Source organism: Hakea prostrata, unplaced genomic scaffold, assembly GCF_041222555.1.
Source record: "Hakea prostrata isolate BN-2017 unplaced genomic scaffold, UWA_Hpros_2 contig_245, whole genome shotgun sequence".
In the NCBI taxonomy this organism is placed as follows: domain Eukaryota; kingdom Viridiplantae; phylum Streptophyta; class Magnoliopsida; order Proteales; family Proteaceae; genus Hakea; species Hakea prostrata.
Genome location: NW_028291364.1, coordinates 2,126 through 16,280, shown reverse-complemented (window position 1 = coordinate 16,280; position 14,155 = coordinate 2,126). Strand labels below are relative to the sequence as shown.

General features: G+C 40.1%; 1 protein-coding gene across 1 annotated transcript in view; it reads left to right on the top strand.

Annotated features, from left to right (window-relative positions):
* LOC148998611 (molybdenum cofactor sulfurase-like) overlaps positions 1–13,618 on the top strand; it is a gene marked incomplete at its 5' end in the record, with an annotated part of 30,980 nt that extends 17,362 nt beyond the window's left edge. Inside the window, one exon of the mRNA XM_089141832.1 lies at positions 12,092–13,618. The remainder of the gene's footprint in view (positions 1–12,091) is intronic.
* Positions 13,619–14,155: the final 537 nt, after the last annotated feature.

Below are 14,155 nucleotides of genomic sequence, written 5' to 3'. Positions count from 1 at the left end.
GAGATGAGAGAAGAGAAGAGAAGAGACGAAATTTTGACAGATCCATGCTTAGATAATATAAGCAGTACAAAAATGTAAGGCTTGCATATAAGAGTAGGATATAGTTTGAAGCAAGAGAGAGGTGTATCCGGAGAAAGACCAACCCTACTAATGAACTCGGCCCTTGATAACTTCCAATCATTTCCGCACAATAAAATAAAGAAAACTTTGAAAGATCCAAATATTCCTTAGTAGCTCATAATAATTGTATCTAAGTACAGAAAAGATAGAACTATGATCCTATAACCAAGAACATAGATCAACCATATCTTACTTGAATCATGTCGTAACTTAGTCGAAAGGTATTTAAGATTAAAAATCATTAAATTTTGTCATGTTGTGGTATGTAAAATAAAGCTACAAGTAGCCCCTTGAGATATGGTTGTTCATAGCATATCATTATCACCATCTGCATAGTTTTTCAAGTTATCTTGTAGACTTTAGGTATTTTTCCTCCATCAAATTGGCTTTACTTAACATTAATGGAGTAAGAAGAGGTGTTTTGGCCATTGATTCATCTAATGAAGTTATTGAGGGTAATTCCTGGCTTTAGAAGCCATAATTTCTGTACTATGTGCAGATCTTTTTTTTTTTGACCTGGTGAGATCTTATAGAAAGGGCCTGACGTGAATTTGAGATAATCATTGGTATGCCTTATTCCCTGCAGTCAATTAACTAGATCAAATTTCCTGAAAATGATAAGGATATGAGAAGGAAGATAATTATTAGTATATAGAATTGCATGTTACACAGATTTCTGATCCCTGAACAACAATGAGAGATGTTCTTCTCCCCCCCCCCCCCACAATGTATAGGATGATGGTATTTGGGTAGGTTTCTCATCAGAAGATGCATTCACATTTATACACACATAATCTATCATAATGATGACTCTTCCTAATGTTCATGGTAGAAGATCTCGCTCTCGAGCAAGATCTCAGTCAAGATGTATGATTTTTTGGCATCAACTTTGTGGTCCATCTTGGTGGGTTTTAGGGTCTCGGTTGGGCTAAAACTTGGTATGTAACCTATTTAAAGCCTTTTGAACACATTAGAGGCCTTGGATTTTTGAGTAAATAATCCTAAGTATGTCTTCTAAGTCGGCCCTATGTGAAACCGAAATACTACAGGATTGGGGAACGCAAAATTAAACATGTAATATATAACATTTAATGCATATAAATGAAAACCTAGTGTATCAAGTATCAACTATATCAAAGAAGTTAAATGTCTTCAAAATTTTGCAACCATTAGAAGTTTTAGTAACTAGCAAGTGCAATCCAAAACCGATCTAGCTTCTCATCTTCCCTATCCCCAAGTGCAATTCCCTTAAGCTCACCCATCTAGCCTTTGCAGATGACCTTATGATCTTCTCCAAAGCTAATTTCACCTCCATCTCTTCAATCCTCTCCTTTCTCTCTCTCTCTCTCTTCGAATCCCTCTCGGGTCTAGAGGTCCTCTCTCCCTTCTTATTCTCTCTTGGCCTTGAGGTCCTCTCTTATATTCTCCAGTTCAAAGCTGATCAACTTCTCATCTCCCCTATCCCTAAGTGCAAATCCCTTAAGCTCACCCATCTAATCTTTGCAGATGACCTTATGATCTTTTCCAAAGCTAATTTCACCTCCATATCTTCAATCCTCTCCTCTCCTCTCTCTCTCTCTCTCTTCGAATCCGTCTTGGCTCTTCGTGTTAATCTTGACAAATCCTCCCTTTTCCTTACTGGGGTCTCTAAGTCAATTCGTTCCTCTCTTCAATCCCTCACTGGCTTTAACCTTGGTTCTTTTCCAGTGGTTTACTTAGGCCTCCCCTTATCCCTTGGTAGGCTCACTAACCACCATTGCACTCCCATGCTCGACCATATCTGGAAAAAGCTTCAACTTTGGAAAGGAAAAATTCTCTCCTTTGCTGGAAGAGTGTTGCTCATCCGATCAGTCCTCCAATCTTCCTACCTCTACTGGTTCCATTCCCAAAGTCACCATTTGTGCTATGGAGTCCCTCTTCTGTGCCTTTCTCTAGAAAGACCATGAATCCTCCCTCTTCCTCCACCCCATTAGTTGGTCGGTTATCTGCTAGCCCAAATCTGAGGGCGGTCCTGGTATCCGTCGAATCTAGGATGTCAATTTGGCCTTTCTCCTAAAGGTAATATGGATGAGAGCCTCAAAACACGATTCTATTTGGATTAATTGGGTCTATTCCTATCTCCTTAAATCTAACACCATCTGGATTGTCATGACTCCCCCCAACCCTTCCTGGGTTTGGAGAAAGCTCCTCACCCTCAGACCTCTTGCTCTCTCCTCTATCTGTTGAAATACAATGTTTGGCAGAATGGCTTATTGATCTATGATCTCAAGCCCTTTATTTATAATAAAGTGGAAAGTAGACTATTACACGGAATAGAAGTTTACATGAATGCAAACTCTAATTTAACTCCTATACAAACTCTTATTAGACTCCTAATAGAATCCAACACTCCCCCTCAAGTTGAGGCATGGATATCACACATGTCCAACTTGACCAAAAAAGTATAAAACATCTGTCTAGGTAAACATCTGCAATTTGATCTTCAAACTTATAGATTACGTCTGCCTTATAGACCTCCATTTGATTTGTCCTCATCTTTACTGCAACTTTATGTCTCCAAGGAAGAACGCCCAAGTAAAAAAGTAGAAACTTCAAATGTTGAGAAGACTAAATTTCTGCACAAATCTGAGGGAAAATATATTTTTGGGGTAACAATAGCTAGGGTAAAACAGCCAAAGTGAAAGTTTTGATTTGTAGCAATGTTAGATCTTTAAAGGGAAAGTTTGCCAAGGGGCAATCTCCAAAGGTAGGGGAAAATTTGTCAAGATAAGTGACAATCTCCAAAGGTAATAGAGATCAAGTTCTGCAAAGGTCAAACGACAAGTCTTTTGCAAGGTTAGATCTCTGAAGGGAAGATGTCAAGTTAAGGGGCAAATCTCCAGGGTTAACAGAGATCAAGTTCTCGCACAATCAAAAGATAGATCTATAGCAATGTTAGATCTCCAAAGTGGAAGATTGCGAAGGTAAGGGACAAACTTTCAAAGGAGAAGAAGATTGCAAAGGTAAGGGACAAACTTTCAAAGGTAACAAAGATCAAATTCTGCATAAGGAAGTCTACATGAAAGGCTTTGAATTGTAGACATCTTCAATCTCCCCCTCACGTGTAGCGTTACACGTGGGAAGATAATAACAAAGGAAATTCCAATGGGGGAACTTGGAAAGGAAGAAATTGTAATGGTAAGATAAAAGTATCAGGAAAACAAATCTAGAGAAAATGACAAAATTTGAAAGGGGGTTGACCGAGCCTACGGTGCCATTAATGAAGGTCTGATATTACCGAATGGACCGGATTAGAAGATGTAGTCAAAGCAGAAGTAGATCCTCCAATCGGCTCCAGCAAATAAAGTCCATTTACCACGACCAATCTCCTTCCCAAGATCCTGAAGTAGCTAGGTAGGAGTTAGTAGGGGTAGTAGAGGAAGCAGTGGTCGAGGCTGTACCGGCAGTAGAAGACTGCATAATACGTCGCAGAGTAGCGAACTCCTCCTGTGAAAAACCAACGTCTGCAGAGGGTGTGGTGGAAATTGTCTCGTAAAGATTAGCCTTTTGTTTTTCCTGTCTTTGTGCTCGTTTTTGCTCAAAATCAGCAGGCTTCCCATGCAGTTTCCAACAATTTTCCTTGGTATGATATGGTTTGTGACAGTGCTCACACTTGACAATCTCCTTAGCCGGATCAGATTTAGTGCGAACAGACTGTAAAGCTGATTTCTCCATAATAGGAGTATGAAGCATGACTAATCGACGACTTTCTTCACACTAAACAAGAGCATAAGACTGTTCTAGTGTAGGTAAGGGAGAACGCCTTAAGACTTGCACTCTGATCTGATCGTACTCTACGTTCAAACCTGCCAAGAAGTCATATACTCGAATCTTATCAATGTACTTCTTATATGTCGCCACATCATCTGGATTAGTGGGGTGATAATCCCCATAATGATCCAACTCTTGCCAAAGAGATTGCAACTCAGCATAATAGTGGGCCACAGTTAGTTCCTTTTGGGTAGTCTCATGAAGCTTCTTTCGTAGCTCATAAACCTGTGCATCATTCCCCAACTGCCCATATGTTTCGATAGTAGCCTTCCGCGATTTGGGCTGCGATATCAAGTAATAGGTAACCCCGGGCAATATTTGGATGCATGGAATTCAAAAGGAATGACATAATAAGAGAGTCGTTTGATATCCATTTATCCTGTAAAACACCTGCGGTAGTGGGTTTGATAGTAGTGCCCGTAATGTATCCAACTAGTCCTCTTCCAGCAATAGTCAGGTAAGCAGATCGAGACCGGATCAAGTAATTTGTGCCGTCAAATCTTACCGAAAGAGAATGAAAAGTGGAAAAATATTCGGATCCAGTGGGAGCAGTAGTATCATCAATAGTTGTCATGTTGACAAAATTATCTGCAGTTCTTCAGTCTTCACCCTTTCGAAGTAACAGAAATGTCGCATAATGCAATAGCCAAACAACCCAAACAGATCTACCTCTTTTTTTTTTTTTTTTTTTTTCCAGTAATGACAAATATGTCCTTGAAAAAATAGAATTTGCAAATAAATCTCAGAACTTATACAAATTTACATATAAGTCCTTGTAAAGCAAATTTACCAAAATAACTCAAAGCTTGAATTCAAAACTTAAATTCAAAAATTGAATTCAAAAATCAAATTCAAAAACTTGAATTCAAAAATCAAATTCAAACCATAACAGATCCGTTATGGTCTTTCACAAAGCTTAAGGAGAACAGCCCCGATCGAAGAACCTTAATAGCGTAACCCCAATCGAAGGTTTCGAGATGACTAACCAAGCTTCGAGAATCACAGGCTTCGGATGAAGAATCGGACAGAAAAAAATTGCGAGAGCTGAAGCCGAAGTTGTTGCGAAGCGCGGAAGTTGCTGATTTCTTCTTCTCTTCTTCTCTTCTTCTTTCCTCTGTTTTCTGTTCTTATTCATTGAATCGAGACGGAACAGAATCGTCTTCTTCTTTCTTTTTTTCTTTTTTTTTTTTCTGTTTCAGTTGGCGACCAAGATGGTACTGAAAAACTGCCTAGAACTGAAGATTGGCGATGGGTTTGAAAAAAAAATCAGAAGAAGAAGAAGGTAGGTCGCTTCCCAAATCGAATTTAGGCTCTGATGCCATGTTGAAATACAATGTTTGGCAGAATGGCTTATTGATCTATGATCTCAAGCCCTTTATTTATAATAAAGTGGAAAGTAGACTATTACACGGAATAGAAGTTTACATGAATGCAAACTCTAATTTAACTCCTATACAAACTCTTATTAGACTCCTAATAGAATCCAACACTATCTCCATCCAAATTTCTTCTAGTACCTCCACTTCCTTCTAGCATGACCCTTGGCATCCAATGGGTATTCTTTCAATCTCCTATGTCGTTGTACAGTTTATAAGTCATGTATCCCTAGATCAACCCCCCTTTCCATGTTCATCGCTGGTGGTTCTTGGTCCCTTGTCCCCCACCCTTGTCTCGCTCAAGTTTCGACTTCCCTGCCCCCGTTCTCTAACAACCCCCATGACCTTACTATCTGGACCCTTTCTCCATCTAAAACATTCTCCATTTCCTCATCCTGGAACCCCCTCCGCCCCCTGCCCCTTGGACCTCTCTGGTTTGGTTTAAAGGTCACATCCCTCACCATTTCCTTACCTTCTGGAGAGCCCTCAACCTTGGCCTTCCTACCCAAAGCTTTCCTTCTAGCCGTCGTATACCGGTTAACTCCAATTGTATTCTTTGTTCGAGTGGTTCAGAGGACCTTGAGCACCTTTTCTTCACCCGCCCCTTTTCTCGCCTCCTTTCCCCCCCCCCCCCCCCCCCCCTCCCCCCCCCCCCCCCGGGGGCGGGGGGGGGGGGCCGCCCTCGCCGCTTTGTTTTGGTGGGGGGGCCGATATTTGTTTTTGTTTTTGGTTTTCGCCCACCCCCCCCCCCTTCTATCTGGGCACCCCCGACCCCCAGCCTATTGGTTTTATGGTGGTTACTCTGTTTTTTTTTCCCCCCTTCCCCCCCGGGCCCGCCCCCCCCCCCCCCCCCTTTTCTTTTTCTTTTTTTTTGTTGATATTTTTTTTTTTTTTTATTAAAAAAAAAAAAAAAAAACAACAAATCTCATGTTCACAATAGTATATAATAGAAAATTGTTGGATTCTATTAGGAGTCTAATAAGAGTTTGTATAGGAGTTAAGTTAGAGTTTGTATTCATATAGAATTCTATTCCTTGTAATATTCTACTTTCCACTTAATTATAAATAAAGGGCTTGAGATCATGGATCAATAAGCCATTCTACTACAATCGTTTCTTTCAACATGGCATCAGAGCCTAAGTTCGATTAGTATGTTCTTCTATTTTTTTCTGTGTCTTCAAACCTATAAACCCACAGCAGATTTTTTTCTCCAAAACCCTTCGCAGTTTTTTCTTGGTCTTCAACAACCTAATTCTGCAACCATCGTTTGGCAGAAATTTTTTCCCTTTTCAAACCCATCGCACCGCACCGCTGCACTATTTTTCAGTTCCACCTAGAAGACCGGAGAAGAAAAAAAAGGGAAAGAAGAAGAGAAGAAGAACCACAACCTGCTTTGCTTCTTGCGATTAGAAAAACAGAATCACAGAGCCACAACTGCTGCTGCTTCTTGCGATTAGGTAAACTGAATCACGGTGGGCTAGGCCAAGAAGAAAAGGAAAGAAGAAGAGAAGCCACCATCGCCATCGCCTTCACCTTACTGCTGCTGCTGCATCATCTTCCCAATCGTGCGCAACATAAATCTTTGATTTTTCAGGTGTGTGGAAGAAGATATCGATTGTTATTTGGTTGGTTTTTTGGGTTCAACTTCTGATTTGGTTCTTTAGTTCATTGTTTGGTTCAATTCTTGGTTCATTGTCCAAAATAGACTAGACCAGAACCATATTTTTCGTTTTTTTTTGTCTCTGGTTCTATTAGACCAGACCAGAATTTTTCTTTGGTTCAAAAAAAAAAAAAAAAAAAAAAAAAAAAAAAGAAGAAGAAGAGGAAGAGGGAGGAGGGAGATTTGGTCATATCATTGTTTGGCTATTGCATTGTGCGACGTTTTAGTTTTTTTTTCACAAGGTGACTGAAGAAGCTGAGACAATTTTTTCAACATGGCAACTATCGATGGTACTACTGCTCCCACCGGACCTGAACATTACCCAAATTTTCATCCTCTTTCGGTAAGATTTGATGGGACAAATTATTTGATTTGGTCACGATCTGCTTACTTAACTATTGCTGGAAGAGGACTTGTTGGATACATTACGGGCACCACTATCAAACCTTCTACCACGGGCGTTTCCCGGGGAAAAATGGATCTCGAATGACTCTCTTATTATGTCATTTCTCTTGAATTCCATGATTCCAAATATTGCCCGTGGATATCTATTACTTGATCTGCTGCCCAAATCGGAAGGCTACTACTTGAAACATATGGACGGTTGGGGAATGATGCACGGGTTTATGAGCTACGAAAGAAGCTTCATGAGACTACCCAAAAGGAACTGACTGTGGCCCACTATTATGCTGAGTTGCGATCTCTTTGGCAAGAGTTGGATCATTATGGGGATTATCACCCCACTAATCCAGATGATGTGGCGACTTATAAGAAGCACATTGATAAGATTCGAGTATATGACTTCTTGGCGAGGTTTGAACGTGGAGTACGATCGGATCGGAGTACAAGTCTTAAGTCGTTCTCCCTTTCCTACACTAGAACAGTCTTATGCTCTTGTTCAGTGTGAGGAAAGTCGTCGATTAGCCATGCTTCATACTCCTATTTTGGAGAAATCAGCTTTACAGTCTGTTCGCACTAAATCTGATCCGGCTAAGGAGATTGTCAAGTGTGAGCAACATCACAAACCCTATCATACTAAGGAAAATTGTTGGAAACTCCATGGGAAGCTTGCTGATTTTGAGAAAAAAAGAGCACAAAAAAAAGGAAAATCGAAAGCTCATATCTACGAGACGGTTTCCACGGCACCCTCTGCGGATGTTGGTCTCTCACGGGAGGAGTTAACTTCTTTGCGACGTATTACGCAATCTTCTCTTGCCGGTACAGCCTCTACCACTTGCTTCCTCTACTAATCAAACCAACTCCTACCTTGCTACTTCGGGTAAAACTTTTACAAGCTTCCAAGTTTCTTCGGTTTCTACTCCTTGGATTATTGATACCGGACCCACGAGATCATATGACGGGTTTATCCTCTTTTTTTCTTACAATATTCTCCAACTTCACGGAAAGGATAAAGTTCGAATTGCTTTGATGGCTCCTATTCTTCCATTCTTTGGAAAAGGGACCATTCAACATTCTCCATCCTGTCTTTGTCTAAAGTTTTACATGTTCCCTCTTTCTCTACTAACTTGCTCTCTATCGGCGAGTCTTACACATGACTTAAATTGTAAAGTGACATTTTTCCCATCTTATTGTGTCTTTCGGGATCCGGTAACGGGGAAGGAGATTGGACGTGGTAAACTAGACAATGGACTTTATTTGCTCGAGCCGATTGAAGGATCTACTACTGCTCGACTACATCTTCTAATCAGGTCCATTCGGTAATATCAGACCTTCATCAGTGGCACCGTAGGCTAGGTCACCCCCCTCTAGGAACTCTTAAGAAAATATTTCCTGATTTAGTTTCTTCTTGTAATGAGGATGATTTTTTTTGTGAGGCTTTGCATTTTTGCGAAAGCAGAACTCGTTCTACTTATTTACCTTCTCTTCATAATAGAAAAAATATTCCTTTTATGTTAATTCATCTGATGTGTGGGGTCCCTGCCGACGTGTGTCTATCACTGGCCATAGGTACTTTGTTACTTTTATTGATTGTCACTCTCGTTCTACATGGATTTATCTTTTAAAACAAAAAAATGAAGTTTTCCGATGTTTTCGTGATTTTCATAATATGATTAAAACTCGGTTCAATGCCACTTTGTGAAGATCCTTCGCGGTGACAATGGCACGAGTATATTGATGGTGAATTTCAAAGATATCTCTCGACTACGGCATAATACATCGGACTAGTTGCGTTGATACGGCTGCCCAAAATGGGGTGGCCGAAAGGAAGAATCGGCATCTCTTAGAGATAGCCCGTTCTATTATGATTGCTATGAATGTGCCGACCCGATCTTGGAGTGATGCTATTCTCACTTGCTTCTTACCTTATGAATAGGATGCCCGATAGGATACTTGGTTTTAAATGTCCTAATGAGATTCTTGAGGAGCCTCTTCTTTTGTTATTTCCCCAAAGGTTTTTGGATGCGTGTGTTATGCCGGAATCCACGGCCCACCGAGTAAGTTGGCTCCCCGCAGCCTACGCTGCATATTTTTGGGGTGATTCTGCTGCTCGGAAAGGGTACAAATGTTATCATCCTCCCTCCAAGAAAACCATTGTATCCATGGATGTACTTTTTCATGAGTTTTGCCCTTACTATACACCTCTCCGGGGGGAGAGTCCTAGAGGAGAGGTGTTCTTTCCGACTCTAGATCTTCCTTTCACACACCAACACAACTTAAGAGTCCCGAAAGAGTTTCCCGACCGGGGGAGACTTCGACGGTATACTCGAGGACTCTAATCCTCCCCCTTCAATTTCCGAACCATGTGAAGAACCTAGCCAAGGGGAGACCACTCCTTTGAGACACCTTTGTTGGGGTCTTTCAAAACCAGATTGACCAAAATAAAGAGGTGCGGACTTATCGGAGGAAGAAATACAACCGGCTAAAGCGGGTGGAGAAAGGGGATACGTTACCACTTCGGTCTCCTGCTCCAGAATCGAGATTCTCTTGAGGTATCTTCTTCGATCTTCCTATTCTTTGTTAGAAAAGGGGTCGGATCTTGTACTCAACATCCCATAGCTAAATATGTTTCTTATAACTCTTTGTCGACTCCTACCGTGCTTTTATATCCTCTCTCTCATCATCATGTCTGTTCCTAAAAGTTGGCGGGGAAGCCTATGCTTGATAAGAGATGGAAGGAAGCTATGGTAGAGGAAATGCGAGCAATGAAGAAAAATGACACTTGGGAGCTGGTTACACTTCCTCCGGAAAAAAAACCGGTGGGCTGCAAATGGGTATTTGTGGTTAAACAAAATATGGATGGATCGGTCAACAAGTTGAAAGCTAGACTAGTTGCAAAGGGGTTTACCCAGGACCTATGGGATTGATTATCGGGAGACCTTTGCCCCGGTTGCGAAACTAAATACTGTCGAGTTACGTTTGTCTGTAGCTGTGTGAACAAACAACTGGAACTTGCACCAACTAGACGTAAAGAATGCCTTCTTACATGGGGAGTTAGCGAGAAGAGGTCTATATGGAAATCCCACATGGTTTTTCCGATGACAATACTGCGGGGAAAAGTCTGTCGGTTGAAGAGGTCAATATATGGGTTAAAACAGTCTCTAGATGCTTTGGTTTGGACGCCTTGAGAAGGCAATGACTTCTATTGGGTACAAGCAAAGCAATGCTGATCATACACTATTTGTCAAGAAGTCAAGTACTAACATCACACTTCTCATTGTCTATGTAGACGATATTGTCATCACGGGGAATGATGGTGAAGAAATTCAAAAGTTGAAGGACTATCTTGGCAAAGAGTTTGAAATTAAAGATCTAGGGAAGTTACGGTATTTCTTAGGGATTGAGGTGGCTCGATCAAATAAAGGTATATTCCTATCCCAAAGAAAGTATGTCCTAGATCTATTATCGAAGTGGGAATGTTGGGGTGTAAAGTAGTTGATACCCCTATTGAAGGCTGGAGCTAAACTTAAAGAAAAAGAGGGAGAACCGGTGGACAAAGGAAGATACCAAAGGCTGGTAGGGAAGCTTATCTACTTGTCTCACACCGGGCCAGGACATTGCTTATGCTTTGTAGGTATAGTGAGTCAATTCATGCATGACCCATATTTAGCTCATATGAAGGCTGTTATCGAGAATACTACGGTATTTGAAGGGAACTCTGGAAAAGGAATACTTTTGTCACCCACGATAATCTAAAAGTAGAAGCATACACCGATGCGGTGGGCTGGATCTCCGGACAGGAAGTCAATTTCAGGTTCTTGTACCTTTATTGGAGGTAATCTAGTTACTTGGAGAAGTAAGAAACGAATGTGGTAGCTTTATCTAGTCTTGAAGCTGAATATAGGGCTATGGTTCGTGGAGTTTGTGAGCTACTATGGTTGAAAGGCTTGCTGCAAGATATTGGAGTCCAAGTTCCAAACCCCATGATGTTATATTGTGACAACAAGGCTGCTATTAGTATTGCTAATAATCCAGTGCAACATGATCGAACTAAGCACATTGAAATTGACAGGTTTTTTGTCAAAGGAAAGTTGGAACAAGGGCTTATCTGCATGCCTTTTGTAAGATCTGAAGACCAATTAGCAGATGTTTTCACTAAGGGATTGAAAGAAAGAGATTTCCTTCCTATTGTAGGCAAGTTAGGCATGAGTAATATCTATGCCTCAACTTGAGGGGGAGTGTTGGATTCTATTAGGAGTCTAATAAGAGTTTGTATAGGAGTTAAGTTAGAGTTTGTATTCATATAGAATTCTATTCCTTGTAATATTCTACTTTCCACTTAATTATAAATAAAGGGCTTGAGATCATGGATCAATAAGCCATTCTCTCTTTTTTTTTTTTTTTTCAAAAAATTTTAATTTTTTTTTTTTATATGTGGATGTGGGTGTGTTTTTTATATTTTTTTTTTTCTATCCCTCCTTTTTTTGGAGGCGGGGTTTTTTGGGAAATTAAAATTTGGGGAAAAATCTTACCTTTGTTTGAAGATCTAGTTGAAATAGACTTGAATGATGCTAATTGGATGTTGTAGATTTTTAAAGGTGCTTAGAATTAAGTGAATTCTCTTTGACTTCTTGTGGATTTGTTATTTGGCTTTTTTTCAAGGTATTGAAATTCAATTTTTCTTTATTAGTTTGAGTAATTTATTCTTTTGTTGGATCATTGGCAGGCTTGCAACATGATAGAGAGTGGCTTCTCAAAAGCCCAGATGGTGAAATTCTTACTCAGAAGAAGGTTGGCATTGGTTTATATTAAATTTAATTCACTTTTATTGTCTATGCAAGAACTCACTCATTTGAATTTTTCTCTTACTTATGCACTCTGTGCTTACTTGAGGACTTGAGGTGACCATACCCATCTGTTTGAGGAAAACCAAATTACAAGTTAGAATAGGGAAAAGGAACTGCATGGTACAAGAATGTAGATTCCTGCAGGCGCCTTTCACAACCCAACCATGGACTAGAAACTCATTAAAAAGCCCACTCTTTTGTGACAGTCTGTAACCTTCCCCCTCCTGGTGCGAAACTGCACTATGGCCAATGTTAAATCTCATTTCCTCTCAATTTTGGCTGATATCTCACTAAAACCTGGAACAAATTCTGCTAGGTTTCTGTAGTTTGTTCCAGGTTCTTTAACGGCCTATTTCAAGGCCTATAAACACATATCCATGGTTAGTTTGACTAGAAAACAACCTACAATGTTCTTTTGGATTTGCTTCATGCTTGGTTGAATTCATCGAAACTGAATGTAATTGACATATCTAAACATGCGAGAAGTATTATTTGACATAAATAATAAACAAATTCATTGATAATGGGGTAAACATTAATCCTACCTTAAAATATGCATAAAACATAACTAAAACATATGCAAGGATGGCATTAGTAATCAAATGTCAAATACAACTCATGTGTAACTGTGCAAGAATAAGAGTTACATGACAACTTTGATTCATAGGAAATTCTCAATCCACTGTAAGTTCTGAAGAGTATAGAGTAATAGAAGCTCCTATGCTGGCCTTGCTCAATTCCACTGTAAGTTTGTCGAATTTGATGTGCATTGCACTCTGATTGTGACGTGTCCAATCATACTTCATAGAGTTCATGAAGAACTGAACATAATCTGACACCACATGCATGCATGTCACATCATCAACATATTGAAGGCAACCCATCCTAGGATATGGGTCACTGAACTGTGATGTGGTAGCACCAGTACCCACTAATCCACCATCGTACAAATCATATGGTGGTGCCCATATTGGCTAGTGTGCAAGGAAGGTGATACAGTTTGGCTGCCTAAAAGCAGCCTCAGGTGTAGGGGTTACTTCCTGCTCTAGCACCAGGTGTATGTCATGTTTAGGTGACCCCCCTACACCTGCAACTAAAATCGTGGGTTTAGGTTTAGGTTACTTTGAATTTTAATTAGCTACAGACTGTTTTATTTCAAGTTGTAAAATTTCAATAGGAAAGCAGTAAGTTACTGTTCATGTAAACAGCAACCACAAATAGTAACTCTAGTTTATATTTTAGCTGTACTTCTATCTCTGTCTTATGTCAGCCAGTATGGCTATTTATATTGATGTAATTGCTCAGTTGAGCTGACAATTTACTTGATAGAAGTTTTTTGAGCATCATTGCTATGTGAGTTAGTGTGACTACTACCCTCTCTTTCTCTCTCTATGATTCCTACTACCTTCCCCCCCCCCGGATTCCCTAAGTCGTCCCATTCAATCTCCATCCAGGAATCTTCAAGATTGCTGAAAATTCTGCATGTTCAAGGATCATTCTAGCATCGCACAAGCTGTTCTTCAATAATAGGGAGCTCTTTTTTCTTCTGATCCTCTTAAGTCCTGATTCCGAATTACCCTTTTTCTTTTCTATTCTCATTTTCCTCTCGCTTTCTCTTTCTTCTGTCTCCCTTTTGAACATTAACTCTCCAATCCTTTTCTCTCCCACTTTTTTCTGTCCTTTTTGAGCTCTATGTCTGTTGAAAGCCATCACAAAAGAGCGCATCCACTTCCTCCTTGTACATGTTTATTAGATGCTTGAATGTAGGAAATTTGATGTGACATTACTTGGGCCTTGAAGAAGGATGGCTAGTTACAATTATTTTCATACTAGGATTTTTGTTCTAGTTTCCTTTTACTTCTATTGGGACCTTTCTGGTGAATGTTGAGAATGGTCTGCCGTGTTTCCTTTTTCTGTTCTTGTTTAACCAACCATCATCTTTG